Genomic DNA, 17,622 nt, shown 5'->3' on the forward strand with positions numbered 1-17,622 from the left:
AATCTATGTATTGGGTTGTTTTTTTGTCTGGGAATTTAATTGTCAAACAGAAGCTCTTTGCTGATCAGCAAATATAAAGATGATTTTCAGGTTGTGATTGCCATCACTATAAAGCTTGTATAGTGTTCATGTTAGAAAAAAATTAATTCTCTCAATGAACTTTATTTTTTCTTGATATGGAACCAATATTTTTACTATATTGTTTTCTCTCTAATTCTACTTTGATGGATCAGATGAACCAAGATCTCTCTCACTTTGTTCTCTTTCAGTCAGACAAACTTTTTTCTAAATTATTCTTATAATGCAGTATACCATAAATTATGATAGGAAATGGTAATCTTTATACATAAATCATGAGGTCACTTAGTGGATTTTACCTCATTCAAGTTCTTCTCTTTGACTCGTTAGTTTAAAATAAATAATTCAAAGCACTTTTTCCATTCTGGTAATCCCATAATAAATTTACTTCCTTGCTGTAGAGGTTTTGCATTTAATGCCAGTCTTGTGTGCAGTAATGAGTGGTGCTGTCTCAGACTGTAAAAAGTCTAGTTTAGTTCAAAGGTAATTAATTAATATAAAAAAAATATTTTTTCACCTGTCAAGTCTACGTTTATAAAAGCATTAGAAGCCTTGAAGCCACAGTGTTAGTCCTTACTTTTTCATAAGGCAGTATTTCTTACATTGCAGCAATGGTTAGCAAGCTCCAGAATTGTTGTCAAGGCTCTTCAGAATAAATGCAGCTGTTCTGTAACAATCTTAAAAAACCTACTCCAAAACTAACTTTCAGTGTTCTAATTCAACTTGAACTATGTTCAGATTCTTTGACTTGTGATTTATAAAACGCTGTGTTTGCACAAGTCATAAAACTTTGCAAACACTAAGTGAATTTTGCCAGTTACTTTTTGAAAAGATTATTGTTCTCATCTCCTTATTCCTGAAGAAATCCTGATTAAGGTATGTTGCCAGTCATCAGGCTTTGCAAAAGAGAGGGTGCTTTTATGGAGCTATGTAACCTGTACTGTATTGATTAACATGACTATCACTTTCCCAAACTTCTCAAATGCAGTGTGCTTTGTACAAAATGTCCCTGAGTTCAGTCTGTTTTTCTCAGCCTAAAGCTTTTAGGAATGGGGGAGGGCAGTATGAAATCTTGAGCAAAAGGCTACAGCAAAACTAAGCAAACATAAATCGTAATCAAGAATTTGTCATTTTATCATGAGATATTGCGAAGAAGCTGGGCATCTGGTACTGTGAAGTTCACAGACACTGATCTCAGAAACAGAAAACATTGTGTCTTTTTTTTTCTTTTAATTTAGTATTGATATCAGTCTTTATTCAAAGTTTAATATTTTGCTTGCTGTAATTTCTAACTTACTGTTGCTGAGATTTTGACTAAATGCATTGTTTGTTTTCCAGCTGCTCACAAAATAGTGCCCTAAATTCCCTTTCTTTAAAGAATCAGTGGTAATCTTCATGAAATGGCGAAATGCCCATCACAGCTGGGCCTTGTATGCTTCATTTGCATTAAGAACAAGCTTCATTTTTTGGGGAGGGCATTGACAGGGCTTTACTTTTTATGTGGATTCTCAATCATGTATGAAAAATACGTGTCAGGAAATCTCATAGTTCCTGAAAACAAATAGAAAATAATTTTAAAGTCTTCAGGAACAGAACCTACCTATTGCCAGGTAACATAATATTCAAACTCACTTGCTAAAGAGGAATAACTTTTCAAATGGGAGACAGAATGGGGTAGAGAGCTTTTTTTTCCCTCTTACCTACTCTGAGCACTTTGTTCTAGCTGAGAAGTTGTGGTTTCAATACCAAAACTCTTTTTACAAGGTTTGGAGGAATAAGGCTAAGTTCTTCAGTCTCTTGGGTGTCTAGGAGTCTTCAACAAGTAGGAGAGAGAGAGAGAGAGAGAGAGAGAGAGAGAGAGAGAGAGAGGAAGGAAGGAAGGAAGGAAGGAAGGAAGGAAGGAAGGAAGGAAGGAAGGAAGGAAGGAAGGAAGGAAGGAAGGAAGGGAAAGAAAGAGAGAGAAAGAAAAGAAAGAAAAAGAAAGAAAGAAAGAAAGAAAGAAAGAAAGAAAGAAAGAAAGAAAGAAAGAAAGAAAGAAAGAAAGAAAGAAAGAAAGAAAGAAAGAAAGAAAGAAAGGAAGGAAGGAAGGAAGGAAGGAAGGAAGGAAGGAAGGAAGGAAGGAAGGAAGGAAGGAAGGAAGGAAGGAAGGAAGGAAGGAAGGAAAGAAAGAAAGAAAGAAAGAAAGAAAGAAAGAAAGAAAGAAAGAAAGAAAGAAAGAAAGAAAGAAAGAAAGAAAGAAAGAAAGAAAGAAAGAGAGAGAAAGAAAGAAAGAAGGATTTCAAGGACTTGTTACTGTTTAGAATTTAGGTGTTGTTTTTCTTTAATTTATCTTTCCCTTCTTGACAGGGTGAGGAGGTGTTCAGAGTAGGAGGCTGCTGCCATCGTTTTGTCTTGCTCTTTGTTCAAATTGTGTATGCAGAGTGAAACCATTGGTTTCAAAACCTGCACCAGAGCTCAACATAGTGTTATAAAAAGACACAAAAAGAGTTGAAAAAATGAATCTCATTCTTCTTCACCTCCACAATTCTTGTTCTTCTACTTGTAACCAAAGATAATGTCTATTGAGAAGAGCAGTGTCCTAGAGGTAGACGAATCTGTGTCTCTGCACAGCAGTGTGTTAGATCTGTTTAGCCATCTGTATAGTATTTTCTGGCTATTTTTAACCTCTGCTTTGGCAGAAACTGAGTTTTTTGAAATTATTTCCCGCATTAATATTCTCTGATAAAAACCAAATTAGTGTGTATACATATATATATATATACCTTTGTACTTTTTACTTTTTCAAAAGGTAATGCAACCTATGCCTCTGAGGAATTATGTCAGAGGAAACAGAAAGAAATGTTTATTATTTACTAGATTCTTCCTAACCATCCTTTACAAAAGAATAATCTTCTCTCTTAGAGATTGATATACAGGTAGTACATAGTACAGCAAAATACATGTTGCTGTATATACTTCTTTAATATACAGGTTTGTTTAAAACTGGTAATTAATTAATAGTTAGTCATAAAAGAGAAATAATATAATGTTGATAAGGGCAAAGATAATCTCTACAGTAATTTGTAGTTTAATAATTCCAGGGAAAGATAGCTAGTTAGGAATCATAATCTTTTACATCTAGGACATAAAAAGATACTGCAGCCTTATGGTAGATCTTGTGTTTTCCATAATAGATGTGGGGCAGGTGCTAAGCAATTGCTTGTTTTATTAGGGGACTCTACTGAAAACTTATATTCTTCAGATAGAGGGGCAGCCTACTTTGCAAGAGGCTCTTGTAACAGATAGTTAGTGGGTGGGTTTGAATAAACCTATGTTTAAAGTGCAGATCAAGGCAATTACTATGCTGCTTAAAATTTTAAACATCTAGGACTTTTATCCTTATACCCCAACTACGGTTTCCTGTATACTTTGCTGGGTGCTTTTATTTACAGTTTCCTGTGTACTTTGCTGGGTGATTTTTTAATACCTCTATCAAAGTTTTTTAATGAAGGAGTCCAATGCTGGGAAAATGAAAATAAGTTTGTGCTTTAAAATTGAGTTGCTTTCATCTTAGTGTATGAGATTTAAGAACATGGACTGCAGATTAAAATCCAGTGGCTAACTTGGGGTACTTCTCATGTTTCTGGTCAAGGAGTTCAATGAGGCAGGAAGGAGTTCATCAACTTCAATAGACATTAAGTCTTTGCAATAGACATTAAGTCTTTGAGAGTACTGATTTAGCCTCTTGAGGGATTTATCTTTAAATAGCTTGAATTGAGACTTCTGAAGAAATTGAGGATCTCCATAAAATATGTATTTCTAGATGTATTCCAGTTCTCATGTGTGCCAAATATTTTGTTTTGTTTTATATGTTGCCGCTTGAAATTGAAGTGTGATTTAGAGGGATTAAGGATTGGTTTTAGAATCTCTAATAGCTCTGCCTTCACAGAGTAGCTTGTTGATTCATTGACGTTTTTGTTAAGTTACTTTGAGCTACTTTGAGAACCACCGTTGTTGTAGAGTAGAGCTTTCCATTATGGTTCCTTTACTCTGATTTTAAGATCTTAATGGCCTACATTCTTTATAAAACAACCTGTGAAATTGATTTGCATTTCTTGTGAATTTAAATGAGAATTTGTAAACATCACATTTTATATTGCTCCAGAGTTTTAAGTATTCAGGAACTTGAACTTGTGATTAAGAATCTTGTGGAGACTTCTCCAAGGATGTTTGGTGCTTCTGTGGCATGAGTAAACTTAACAATCCAGAGAGACTGCTGAAATTACAAAAGATGGAATTCTGTCACACAAAAATTTATGAGAGAATGGGACTCTTTGCCACTTTTCTCCAGAGCAGAAAGGCCAAGTTTTTATGTCACTGTGAATACAGAAACTTTTTTGGCCTCAGCTCTTCAGTTTTCATTCCAAGGAGCGCTAACATATACAGAAAATTTCAAAGCCATACTCATTTTTACTCTGAAAGCTGAGAGCAGTGCAGCTACTAACACAATCCCTTAAAACAATACTATATTTAAACAGTGTTACTTTAAATGTTTTTTCAGGTCACTGAAAGGCAAGATCCAAAGTTTAATAAGGCTATATTGCCTCTTACTTATTTTGCCTGATGCAACTGTGCAACCTAGGATGCACTCCATCTTTTTCACTCAAACACCTTTGAAGAGCACATAATATGTCATTTTATCCTAGATTATACTGTTGTGGGTTGTAACTTCAAAAAATACAGAGCTTTTTGAAAAGAATCACTAAATGTGACATATTAAACCTTATATTATGCAAGTGCATGAGTGCTGTAGAAAAGTCTTTTTTTTTAACCTAATGAATATTTTAAGTGAGAAAGCTAAGGATATCAGAAATTTTTGGGATGTCACGTAACTCTATTGGGCTACAGATGATGATGCTGTGATTAGATGTCTTAACTTTCTACATTCTAAGTATAGCTTTATATAGTAGTATCTGTGGACAAACCTTGTACCTATTCCACAACTTCTCAAAATTTCCTTAATAAGGATCTGTGAAAATAGGCAACTCTTGCCACCATATTTTCTTTAGAACCCTTGTCAGTTATATTTCATTGGGTATCACCACAAATTTGAGAGTTCCTGATCTGCCTTCATATTTTGGTGTATTTATTCTGCTTTTTGTCATTTTTGACACCTGCTAGATGAGTATGATAAATGAAACAGCCCTGTCAGTTTATATTCTGTTGTAGTAGTATTTTGAATATATCAGTTTTTGTTGAAAAGTCTTGCAGCAAAATCAGCAGTAAGTCAACATATTTTATGATTAGAGGTATTTTGAAGTTCCAACAACTGTGAGAAATTGAAACACTGTCTTAGCTAACAGTACCAAGAGCCTTGCTTTACAGTTAATGCAGATGGCTAACAGTAACTGGGAAAGTAATGAAAAAAATCAGTCATCTATATTTTAGGCCTAGTGTGATAGCAGAAAGTGAATATGCTAAATTCACAAGTTTGCTGAGCAACATGAAGATTACTTGTTGTCTGCTTTGGCCTGTCTAAGCTGAAGAGCGTGTCTGTGTTGGCTTGAGCCAAACACAAAATGACATTTGCAGAAAGCATTGTATACATGGTTACCCAAATTACAAATCTTTACCAAACATGTCTGGAGTTAGGTCTGTTCTAAATATTCTACAGCCTGTGTTAAAGTAGATTATTTATCAGAGACAGGTGAACTCAAAACCAAACTGCAGTGTACACCAAGTTGTTTTAACAACTCTGACCTACAATGAATGCAAATTCATCACTGTTTTTTTCAGAAAGAGATTCTGAATCTGCCTCAATTTGGATTATCATCTATCTTGTGAGGGCTTTTAGCCAGTGCAGTTACTTAAGGGAGGAGTTGTTCGCTTGTCTGACTGGTGAGGTCACAGTTTAATTCACAGTATATTTGAATATTTAAGTGAGGTGTTGAAGAAGGGGATGCCTTAAGGTTTCCTTTTGGGTCATGTGTAATGTTCATACATCAAGCATATAGCACCATCTATTATGTTACTGTTTGATCTGCTTAAAGGTAGGATCTTCTGAGTGGGAAAAAAGATACTGTGAAAGATGAATTAGATTCCATCTGTAACTCAGGAAAAGGAAGTGTGGTTTGAAAAGTATCTGTGGGTATACGTTTTGAACAACAAATTGCCATTGTTCATATGGTTTTAATTGATTTCTTTAGTAATAACATAGGACAAAGCCACCCATGTCTTGTTGCTTTTTTTCTGTTGTTCTTACTGGATTCCGGTGTGGCGCCCTAGCACAAGAAGGATGTGCAAACAAAGGAATATAGAGCTTGCTCAAATCTGTGTTGAAAGATTTTTAAGTACATTACTGTTACACAAGAGTTTTAGCTAGTCACGTATGCTTTAGGTAGCTCCTGTGATGATGGCAAGCTCTGGAGTTGGAATATGTTTGAAATGTCATGTTCTATTCTCTGCTTCTCTGCTTCAGTAGAATTATTCCTGCTCAAAAATTTCCTTACTCCTTACTTTCCTTACTGTTTAGTAGCTTCATCAATAGTATGTCTTTACAATCCAAAAGGTCTAATGGATATAATATTTGTATTATCTTATCTTTCTGGTTCATTAAACTAATGGAGTTAGTGTTTTTAATGAATCAATTTTCCTGAAGCACTAGTGGGGCTTTTTGTTTGTTTGTTTGGGGAGGTTTTTTTGGTTCTTTTTGTGTGTTTTTTGTTTTTATGTGGGAGGAGGAAGTATTTTTTTAGCTGTGGGCTATTTTGTTGTCTGTCCTAGGTTAAAGCACAGGCGTCTGCCAAGGGAAGTGGGAACCTCCCTTGGAATGGAAACCCTTCCCATTGAGCAATTATAACTTTGATATTACAGGGCTTTCAGGCAAAGGTGTGGGAAAAGGAATAACAGTTCTTTACTGTATATTTATGTATAACAAGGCATACAACCAACAACAACAGCAACAACAAACAGGACCAGGAACCCAGTGACAGCCTTCTCTCCCTGTCAAGGACTTTCCCCTTCGGTGCAGTTCTGGTCACAGCCAGCAGGGGCACTAATGGTTCCCGGCCAGGCGGGGCAGGCACGATGACTCCCCTGTGGTGGCAGCAGGGGGCGCTGTGTTGCAAGCTTGGGGTCTCTCTGCATGTGGGTAGTAATGGGTGGGCTGGCAGGAGAGATAGAAAAGGGGCTCCGTCTACGAACCCCCAGAGCAAGCCTGGCCCAGTGCACCTCCAGATGGTGAAATGGGCTGTAGCAGGAACCTTGGAGCAGCAGCTGGAATGGCAGAGGAACACCTGGGGTAGTGAACAAAAATGTAGCAGAAACTCTGCAGCCATAGCAGGAGCCATGGGGTGTCCTTGCGGGCACAGGTTGTTGGGTTAGTGTCCCAAGAAACCCGAAGCAGTTGCAGAAAACAGTGGGGCTGGGCAGCAGCAGCTGGGCTCCCACAAACAGCTGGGAGACGATCCCTCGGAGGGGCATGGGAGGGGGTCAGGGTGCTAGGGTTTCTCCTGAGTCACCTGAGTGAATGATGAAGGTCCTTTCCAGTTTAATCGGGTGTTGAAGAAAGGTCCCAGTTCAACATCCACTCTTATGAGCAAAGGCTCACCCATGGTCGGAGAAGCAGTATAGGTGAATTCTCCCCATGGTAGTAACAACTGTTCCCCTCCAGTCCCAAGAGTGAAAGAGAGCAAGCAGCTGAGCCCAGCCTCCTCACCCCCTAGCCAAAATCTTCCAGTATCTCTGCACTTCCCAAGAGAAAGCCCCCCAGCTAGGAGTGTAGCCAACTGCACCCTTCCCTTCCTCTTCCTCACAGCCACATCCTTTGCCCCTTAAGTACCAGTTGTACCCATCTCTTAGGCAATAGGGAACTTTCCCGGAGAAAAAGAAAAGAAAAAAAAAAATCCTATCCTCCAACACAGTCTTTAGCTTCCATTTCGGTGTGGTTGTTTTAAAACTTATCAAACAGTGAAAATGTTGGGAGAAGCTGGCAATCCTAAGAGTTTCCAGCATTTTTGAATGAGTTGAGAGAGCATAGGGATGAATTTTTAAAACACACGCACAAAAAGTTAAAAAAAATCCAAACATAGATGCGTGTGTATTGGTGAATAGATCTGCAAATGGTCAATGGGTGGCTAAGTAAATTTCTCTGGATGTAGGGGTATCTATAAACTGAAGAGTATTTGAAGATGTAAATGACTTTTTAGAGGAGAAATTACTTCAGGGAGAGAGAAATCAAGATGCTTTAGGATCATCAATTTACTTCCACCACAAAAGATTCTTGTAATATGCAAAAGCAAGGCTTTTTCAGGTAACATGTTTCTATTATAAGCAGATACTGTTCATTCAGCAAGCACTAATGCATGGCTCTCGCTGATGTGAAGTGCCTTGGTACACAGAGTTCAGTAAAAAAAAGTAGAAGGATTTTGAGAAACATAAATAGTCCAGAGGAATGAATGAATGAATGAATGAATGAATGAATGAATGAATGAATGAATGAATGATAAAAAGATGCTTAAACATGTTCCTGTTAATAATTCACACTGTCAGGATATGTAGGACTTTGAAGTTCCTGTTTCAGAAATCCAGCATCTAAATAAAATGAGAAAACAGAGTGGAAAAACAGCTGGTCATAAAAAAGTAGTTCTCATTTCTGCTGTTCTTCCTGAAGTGTGGTTGGATTCAAGGTATTTCACGGTGATAGATCTGGTAATTATCTTGAGCATACCTGCACTTAAATAAACCTTTGCCATAAAGGTTTAGTCAATATAGTCTGCACAGAAGCCCTATATACCCTCACTAATAACAGTAGAATTACAATAGATGTACTGGAGATTCTGATTGGATTTACTTTTATGGATTATGCTTTTATTAGCTGAAGAGGTGTCATGTCTCTGCCTTGGCCAGCCCTGACACCTTGACAGTAAAGGGTACGGCTTGGTAACAGGATGAACCTCACTGATCCCTGTGAGTTCTAGCTTGCCCGAAGGAGTGAAGCAACGACAGCAGGAAACAGAGGGAAGCTGTTCAGGGTTAACTGCTGGCTTTATTCATCAGGGTATGTTGTGGTTTGAAAACAAAACGAGTGAGAGGCTCCAAGTCAGAGATATAATTTAATGAGAAGAAAGGTAAAAAGGTAAAAATAAAATAAAATAAATGCAATAACACAAAGAATCACTGACAGGGTCAGAATACAACCTGAGCAGGATGGTGGAAGCAGTCCAGGTGAAGTGCTCTTCCTGAAGCAGTGATCCTGTAGAGAGGTCTGGGAGCTCTGGTCCTCTGGGAATTCAGTGGGTAAGTGCCCACTGCACTGTCCCAAATCCCAGCTTATATCCAGGTGAGAATGCTTGGCTCCTCCCCCTGGGCAGAGCACCTCACAATAGCATGAGAAGTGTGAAATGGGTCCTTGATGGCTCATTAACAGAGATAACCCCTGGGGGGAGTTACCTGTGACTCATGGGCCATTAGCAGGAGACACCCCAGAAGTCATTAGCAGAAAAACACCCCAAAGGCGTTAATGGGCCATTAGCAGAAAAGGCAGGGGGCTTGGGAAAACACTAGCCCACCTGGTTTCAACAGTTCATGAAGATGGTGATAGAATAAATACTTTGTGTACATCGTACACTGCAACCCAGGACAGGGTATCTGCCCTAGCAGACACCCCTCAGCAGAAGCAGCGGGGAGGAAAGGCAAGGGAAAAAAAGCAGGAAACCCCCCAATGTTACACCTTTTTATCAGGGGAAGGAACTCAGGGATGGGTTTAACTGGGGACAAATCAGGGACCAAGGGAGTATGGCTCTCCAGGTAAATGACATACATTGTAACAAATCAATAACTCGGGTGGGGAGACAGCTGAAGTCTTTTCCAATCACGTGGGGTCCTTACTGGAACTTTCCAGACTTTTGGGAGAGACCCTAAAGTGACAGACAAGAGCCAGGGGCAGTATAACTTATGACTGACATAACACTGGGGTTGGGGTAAAACCAAAAAGGGTGGAACATGGGTGGCATGGGGTAAACCATTACAACTTATAAAAAGGAATATAAAACAAGGAACAAATACATACATAAAACTGATAAAACCAAAAACAGACCACTACATCTCCCCCTTTCCTTTTATTTAAAAGGACGTGGAGTGCATTTGAGAGGAGGGGTACTCAGACTTGAAGGCCAGGTCCTTGTCCCATTGTTGGTTGGAGTGCCATTCCTCTGAAGGAATGGACCATTCTTCTAGATTGTCACTCTCCTCAGATGGAATGACTCCTTCTGGATCTTCCTTATTTGCGGGAGCCATTACTACAAAAACCTGGCTTACTTGAGAGGGTGTAGTGGTGTTGGAAATTAAACAGACAATTACACGTCTAATCAAAATAAGAGTAAATAAAATACTGACAAGGACAATCCAAATTAAAAGTCCAGCTTTGATTCTTGACTCTGCCCATTTAGAAAGTTCCCAGCTCTCAAAAAGTTCGTCCAGCCAGTCTTCAATCTTCTCGTTTCCACCACCGACCGTGTTTCATGGTGCTGTGGATGCAGATGACTGGTTGACCTACCCGTCTGTCATCGATTGTGGGACAAACCATCCACTGGTCGGTGTCTTGAGGCTGGTAGCAGGAAGAGCCGCAGAAGGCTGACAGCCAAGGGGACCTCCACTGGGGACAGGACAAGATCTGGCACAACTAAACAGAACTTGAAATAACAACACAGTTAGAGAGCCAATTGGGAAAGGGTAAGGGGAGGGAGAACTCTTCTTGGGAGTTTGTACCCCTCTTTTTTCTCTGCCAGGACGCTACCGTGACTTGTGACACTTTTTGTCTGGAGACTTTGGGAATGTAGGGCTTCACTCACTTAGAAGGAATCCACTGAAGTCCGGTGGGAGTGGAGACACAGGCATACCAGTGTCCCTACGTCACTAAACTGTGAGGACCTTTCGTTTTCAAAGTTCCCGGGTCTTTGACAAGGATCTTTGGCCTTGCCTTTAGAGTCAGTTTTTGATTGCCTGCAAAATGGTGCATGATTGGCAGGTTCAGCGCTTCAAAAGAACAGTTCAAGAAATTAATGGTGAACAGGGCCTTGGCTAACTGAATTGAAGGGGGTTCAACTTTCAAAACCTGTTGCTGTTGACACAGGGCCCTTTTGAGATCTTTGTGGGTCCTTTCTACGATTGCTTGGCCTGTCGGGGAGTGGGTAATGCCTTTCTTAGGTTCCACTCCCCATTGCTTCAGGAAGCTGCGGAATTCCTTGGATTTGTACACAGGCCCGTTACTAGTTTTGAGAGACTTTGGCCTAGGAAGGAGAAAGCCTGGATCAGGTGTTTGATCGCATCTCCAGACTTCTCTCCTATGTGGGCAGAGGCATAGACGGCACCAGAACAGGTGTCCACAGAGACATGCACGTACTTTTGCTTCCCGAACTAAGAGAAGTGTGTGACGTCTGTCTGCCACATCTCGCAGCTGTTTAATCTTCAGAGGGTCACTCCCGCACTCAGAGTAGGGAGTGCATGTTGTTGACAGTGGGGGCAGGTGGCCACAATCGCCTTGGCCTGGTCTCGGGTAAGGTTGAAACACCGAACCAGGCCTGGTGCATTTTGGTGAAAGAGTTGGTGGCTGATTTTGGCCTGCTCAAAGATGTTTGGCAGCAGGGCCATTTCTGCAGGGGCAGCTAAAGCATCAGCCTTTCTGTTTCCCTCAGCAATGAACCCCGGCAAATCTGTGTGCAATCTCGTGTGCATCACATAGAATGGTTGCTCTCGGTAGGAAATCAGCTTGACCAGATTCGAGAGCAACTCAAAGAGTGCGGTGTTGGGCACTTCTTGCAATACAGACTGTTCTGCTCTGGACACTACTCCTGCTACATAAGCCGAATCTGTTACCAAATTGAATGGAACAGAGAACCTGTCCAAGGCCCTGATGACAGCGGGCAACTCAGCGACTTGAGGCGATCCTTCAACCTCAGCAATATCTGATTCCCACTGCTGAGTTTCAGGGTCTTTCCAAGTCATTACTGGCTTGTGGGACCTTCTGGACGCGTCTGTAAAAATGGTCAAAGCATCTAGAGGTTTCTTGCTCGGAACACTTTTGAGAGCCAATGTAAATTGAGCATCCTGATTGAAAATTTTGTGGGCAGGCCGATGGATAAAAATTTGACTTGAGTAACTGTCCAAGGCAAATTGCAATGCTTCATTTTCTTGAAGCAAGTGCTCCAACATCACCTTTGTAATTTGGCCCAAATTTAGTCTAATTGGGATGTGTATGCATTCGAAATCGCAACCAGCTGTTGCTGAATTTCTTAGGGAAAGAAAACATGACTTATATATAGATATTGAACTACCCTGACTTAAGCCTAACCTGAGGCCTAAACTGGGGCCCAAGGCCTGTGACACAGCAAAAAAATTTTCAGTTAGCTGTGGCGTAGTTAGAATTAGGTATTAAGGTGTTTGGGAAAGATAATAGGGTGTTGAAGGTCATTGAACAGAATTGTTAGTATACAGGTGTTAGCCACCTTAAGGGTGAACCAAACAATGTATGTTTACATTCTTTCCTCTGCTGTGTGCCAATGAAAATGTGTCTGTATTTGTAAACTATTTGAAAGAGTATATAACCTGCCATTTTAGATGAAATAGAGGGACTTTGTAGAATTAACCATATTGGTCGTATGTACGTCTGTCTCAGTTCAACCATCTCTTATTATCGGTATCCCTGGCTTTTACCAGCCAATTCCCTAAGGCAGGTCCTGGCCTTCTGGATGAGATTTGCCACGAGCTCTTGTGGCCGTGTCATCCTTTTGGACCTTTGGTGTCTAAGAAAGACCCATTCTATGATGAGAAGAGGATCTTTTTGCCTTGGTCCTTCTTGGGGGAGGTGGTATTTCCTTTGTCCCATTGAAAAATCATCCCATGGAGGTGTGGCAACTTTCCAATAATGATAAAACGGAATGGCAAGTCAGGGTCACAACGGCTTGCCTGCCTGGTGGACATTGTTGTCTGAACTCTTTCCAATGCTTTTTGCACCTCTGGGGTGAGAGACCTGGGAGAACTCAGCCCCTCTCCCCCTTTTAGTAAATTGAAAAAGGGGGCTAGGTCGTCTGTGGACAGACCCAGCCAAGGCCTCACCCAATTCAACGCCCCACACAGTTGGCAGACATCCGCAAGGGTCTCAATTTTGGTTTTTATTGTCAATTGTTGCGGAACTATGGTCCGCTTACCTATTTCCAGGCCTAGGTACTTCCGTGGTGGCATCCGTTGAATCTTTGACTCCTGCAGCTCAAACCCTGCAGTAACCAGTGCAGTCACTGTTAGGTCAAGCGTGTGGGTCAACAGGTTGTCATTTGGGGCACACACAAGATCATCATCCATGTAATGATGGATGATGGCCTTGTCTGCAGCTGCACGCACTGGAGACAACAGGGAAGAGACGTACCATTGGCAGATCACAGGGCTGTTTTTCATTCCCTGGGGTAAAACTTTCCAATGGTACCTCTTCCTTGAGGCTTCTCGGTTGATGGTCGGTACTGAGAACGCAAAGCATGGGCTGTCGTCAGGGTATAGGGGAATATGAAAGAAACAGTCTTTAATATCCATTATAGCTAGGTTCCAATCTTTTGGGAGCTTGGTTGGGGATGACATCCCTGGCTGGAGAGCGCCCATATCTTCAATTGCATTATTAATTTGGTGGAGGTCATGGAGGAGCCGCCATCGGGTTTTATCCGACTTTTGAATGACAAACACCAGGGAGTTCCACGGTGAGGTGGTCTCCTCAATGTTGCCCTTTTTGAGCTGCTCCTCAATGAGCTCATTGAGCGCTTTCAATTTTTGTTTAGAAAGCGGCCACTGTTCCACCCAAATTGGTTCATCAGTCCTCCAATTCAGCTTCTGGGTGGGGTGCTCTGCAGTGACCACCACTTAAAAATGTTGTGGGGAGTCAGGTATGCTAATGGTGACTCCCCACTGGGCCATGAGGTCTCGCCCCAGTAAGGGCTCTGGATAATCTGACACAAAAGGACAGAGACTCGCCAATTGTCCTTTTGGCCCCTCAATTTGCACCACATTCTCTGACTGTCTCGCTAATTGAAGACCCCCTACGCCCTGGATGTGTCCAGGCACGCTCTGCAAAGCCCAATGTGATGGCCACATTCTCTCAGGAATGATTGTCACATCTGCTCCAGTGTCTAGAAGACCTTTAATGGTTTTGGTCTCCTCACCCATTATCAGCCTGCATGTCTCTTCAGGCTTGTCCTCCCCAGTCGCCCTCACAGCGTTCACTTCAGGGACACCATCCTCCACAGGTATACTTAGGACAGGAATTACCCGGGCGATTATTTGTCCCTTAGGGAGGAAGACTGGTGGGTTTACAGAATGCAGCCAGAGGACGAAACGCTTGGGATCGATGTAATGAGACCCGGAGCAATTTTGACCTCACGCAGGGTGAATTTGCAGTCCCCAATGACTACAAACTTCTCTTCAATTTCGGACCAAGTACCTGGTTCATTTGAATTGACTGAAACAAAACGCTAGTCGCTGTCAGTCAGGTGCAATGGCTCTGTCAGGCAAAGCCTGAAAGGCTTGTGGGCAGAGGTTGTTGTCAGCAACGGTGTGGCTAGGTCCCTGTCGGAAGGTGTAACATCTGGTGAATTTGTCATGGCAGGTAAATTTGTCACAATCAATGTTGGCTCCTGAATTGGAGCCAGTGTCACTTCCTGGCTAGGAAAACAAGAGAGAGTGTTATTTTTCTCCGTTGGTTCTCCCTTTCTTCCTCTTCCCCTTCTCTCTTCCTTGGTTCGGGCCACCCAATTTTTGTCTGCACGCTGGGTGGACACGTGCTCGCCCTTTAGGTTTTTTTTGATTTTTAAAGATTTTCCCCTCACCTCCCTCATTCCCTCCCCTGTTCCTAAACTTGTCAAAGTCTTTTTTGATGGGACAGTGTTGACACCAGTGTCCCATTTCTCTGCACAGCACACACAGCCTGCTTGCATTTTTCTTAAAAGATTGCTTGCTTTGGGCTGGTGCGTGTGGGGCAGATGAAGCATTCGATGAATCAGCTTCCACGGCAGCAGCAGTCCGGATGTCAGCTTTCCTTCTTGAATGACTCACTGGCTGGCCCAGCCATGGCACCTTGCGCTCACACACTCGCAGCATGTCCTGGAGCATTGGCGGGGGCTCCCACGACAAACTCAGTATAACTGTACGACACTTCTCGTTTGTGTAGGAGAATGCCATCTCCTCTAACGTTTCTTCTTTTGCTTGCTCCTTGCAGACCTGCAACTCAATGGCTTGTGTGAGCCTCTCAACAAATTGAGTATAAGGTTCTGCTGGGCCTTGGAAAATTGTGGAGTATGCAGGAGGGGGATCTGGGGGCTGCATCCCTAAAAATGCCTTTTCTGCTGCGTGTTTGACCTTGTCATGAACTGGGATGGGGATGTCTGAGGCCTGGGTTGGAGCCAATGCCCATTGGCCATCACCACTCAGGTGATCGAGGGTGAGTTTGACCCCTTTCTCATCCACAGCAGTTGTGGGATCTGCCAGCAAGCTCTGGAGGGCCCTCTTCAGCAGGTCTTTCCACGATGCCTCCCAGAGTTTGTACTCTGTGGAGTTTGTGAGGCATCAGAAAAGATGCTTAAGATCAGCTGGGACTGTTGTCATCCCAAAGAGCTGGGCATTCAGCAATCCTCTCAAGTAGGGGCTATAACATCCATACTCTTTGAGGGCTTTGCAGAGATCCTTCACTGCATGCTGAGGAATGGGTTGCCAGGATGTGCTGATGACATTTCCACCCTTTGACCTGCGGTAGGTGACTGGTGCAAGAGATGGAATCTGGCTGGGGCCTGAATTTCCAGGTTCTAGCTCATCTTCCTCTGAATGCCAATCATGGGAATCAGAGGGGAGGGCATGGGAACCAGAATCTGGGAGGGGCTTCAGACCATGGGAACCGGAAGCCAGGTGGGGCCTCCGGCTGTCAGGGGGAGTGGTCTGGCACTTGGATGATGTCACCTGGTGGGCAGACCTTGGGGCAGAGCAAGAGGGAGGAGTTTGGGGAGAAGGCAGGAAGGAAACATTTGAAAAAGGTGGGAACTGGGTTTGGGGGAGGCAGGGGTCGGAGGGGTAGCACAGGGAATTGTGGGAAGAAGAAAGGGAACAAAGGGATGGTGAGCGTCGCATGCGGTCACCGCTGCCATTGTTGGGGGAGGGGGCCGCCCGTGCCACACTGCATGGCGGGGAGGGCACCCGCGAAGAGCGACTGCTGCAGGGTCCAGGGGATGGAGACCGCCACGTGCCGCCACCGCGTGGGAGCGGGGAGGGGGTTCGCGCTCATGAGGAGCAACCCCCACAGGGGGCAGGGGATGGACACTGCCCCGCACCAGCACTGCGCGGGAGCGGGAAGGGGCTGCACGGCGCCTGTGGGGAAGGAGAGGGGGCATGCGGCACTTGCTCGGCGCTGCAGCCACAGCAGCGGGGGAAGGACGAGTGCCTCACGCTGCTGCCAAAACAAGGCGCTTGCGGCTCTGCCGCACAGGCGTTGCCAGGCAATGTGAACGGAACTCTGGGCTTACCATGGGGTAAAGGCGGGTGGGATAAACTTTCCTGTGCAGCGTGGCCAGTGCTGCAGCAGAGTTCCTGAGCTGTTTGGATTCGGCTCAGGCGGGATGGGGTTGGGATTTGCAGGAAGCCAGGGCAGGTGGGTTTTTTCGCCGCTTTCCGAAGAATACTGGCCCCGGGGAAGAAGAGGTTTGGAACGGGGGAAGGAGAGGTCGAACATGAACAGGGGAAAATGCAGTTTTGCTCTTCCTTTAATTCCCCACCGCATGAAAGCGTGTTGTGAATCTGCTGCGGCCAAAGCAAAAATTTTGTTTTGTCGCCGGCATGCACCACTTCCGTGAATCTGTTGCAGACAGGGTTCCAAAAACAGACGCTGTGTACCAGTCCAGAAGTTGTGTGGGGGAAGTGAAGGAAGAGCAGCTTAACAAAATTTTTTACCTCGCTTTTCAGAAACTCAACGTTCCCATCTGCTGAAACACCTAAAAGCTTGTAGTAAAAACCTCTTTCAGTGGTGGAAAGTTCAGCGCCCATGTTAAATCTGCTGCTTCACAGCACAGCCAAAAACCCGAAAATTCCAAACAAAAACCAAGCGCCCCAGACACACTTAAAACAGAAGTGAGTTCCCGAGAGCCCGCACCCCCAGGGTGCCGCGCACGAACAAAAGAGGAGTTGGCAACAAAAGCCAAAACCCTGACCACTTGTCAGGCGACTTGCAAAAACTAAAGGCGTAATAAAAAACAAAAGTAAATAAAAGCCGCAACCGGGAAAATTGCCAGGGGAGGGCAAAAGGCACACCTCCCCCAGGATCGCGCGTTCTGAGGCCGGCTCGAAAAGTGAGCTCGCCTCTCCCCAAGTGAGACTTAAAGTCTCTAGGCTGAGTTTATGTCCTCCGTCAGGAGCCGCCCAACACTCACCAATCCTGTGTGGGGTCCAGGAAAAATCGGCTCAGCTGCTAATTCCTGCTGGAAGAAGGTTCTTCAGGGCACTTAAGAATTGTCTTCTCCTTCCTGCTAGCAGTTCACCCTCAAGCCG

The 17,622-nt window shown here is 43.3% G+C and overlaps 1 protein-coding gene across 2 annotated transcripts in view; it reads left to right on the forward strand.

Annotated features, from left to right (window-relative positions):
* ANO3 (anoctamin 3) overlaps positions 1-17,622 on the forward strand; it is a 195,587-nt gene that overhangs the window by 51,950 nt on the left and 126,015 nt on the right. The window lies entirely within an intron of this gene.

The sequence above is a fragment of the Zosterops lateralis genome (assembly GCF_965231275.1).
Source record: "Zosterops lateralis genome assembly, contig: SUPER_6_unloc_1, whole genome shotgun sequence".
Taxonomy (NCBI): Eukaryota; Metazoa; Chordata; class Aves; order Passeriformes; family Zosteropidae; genus Zosterops; species Zosterops lateralis.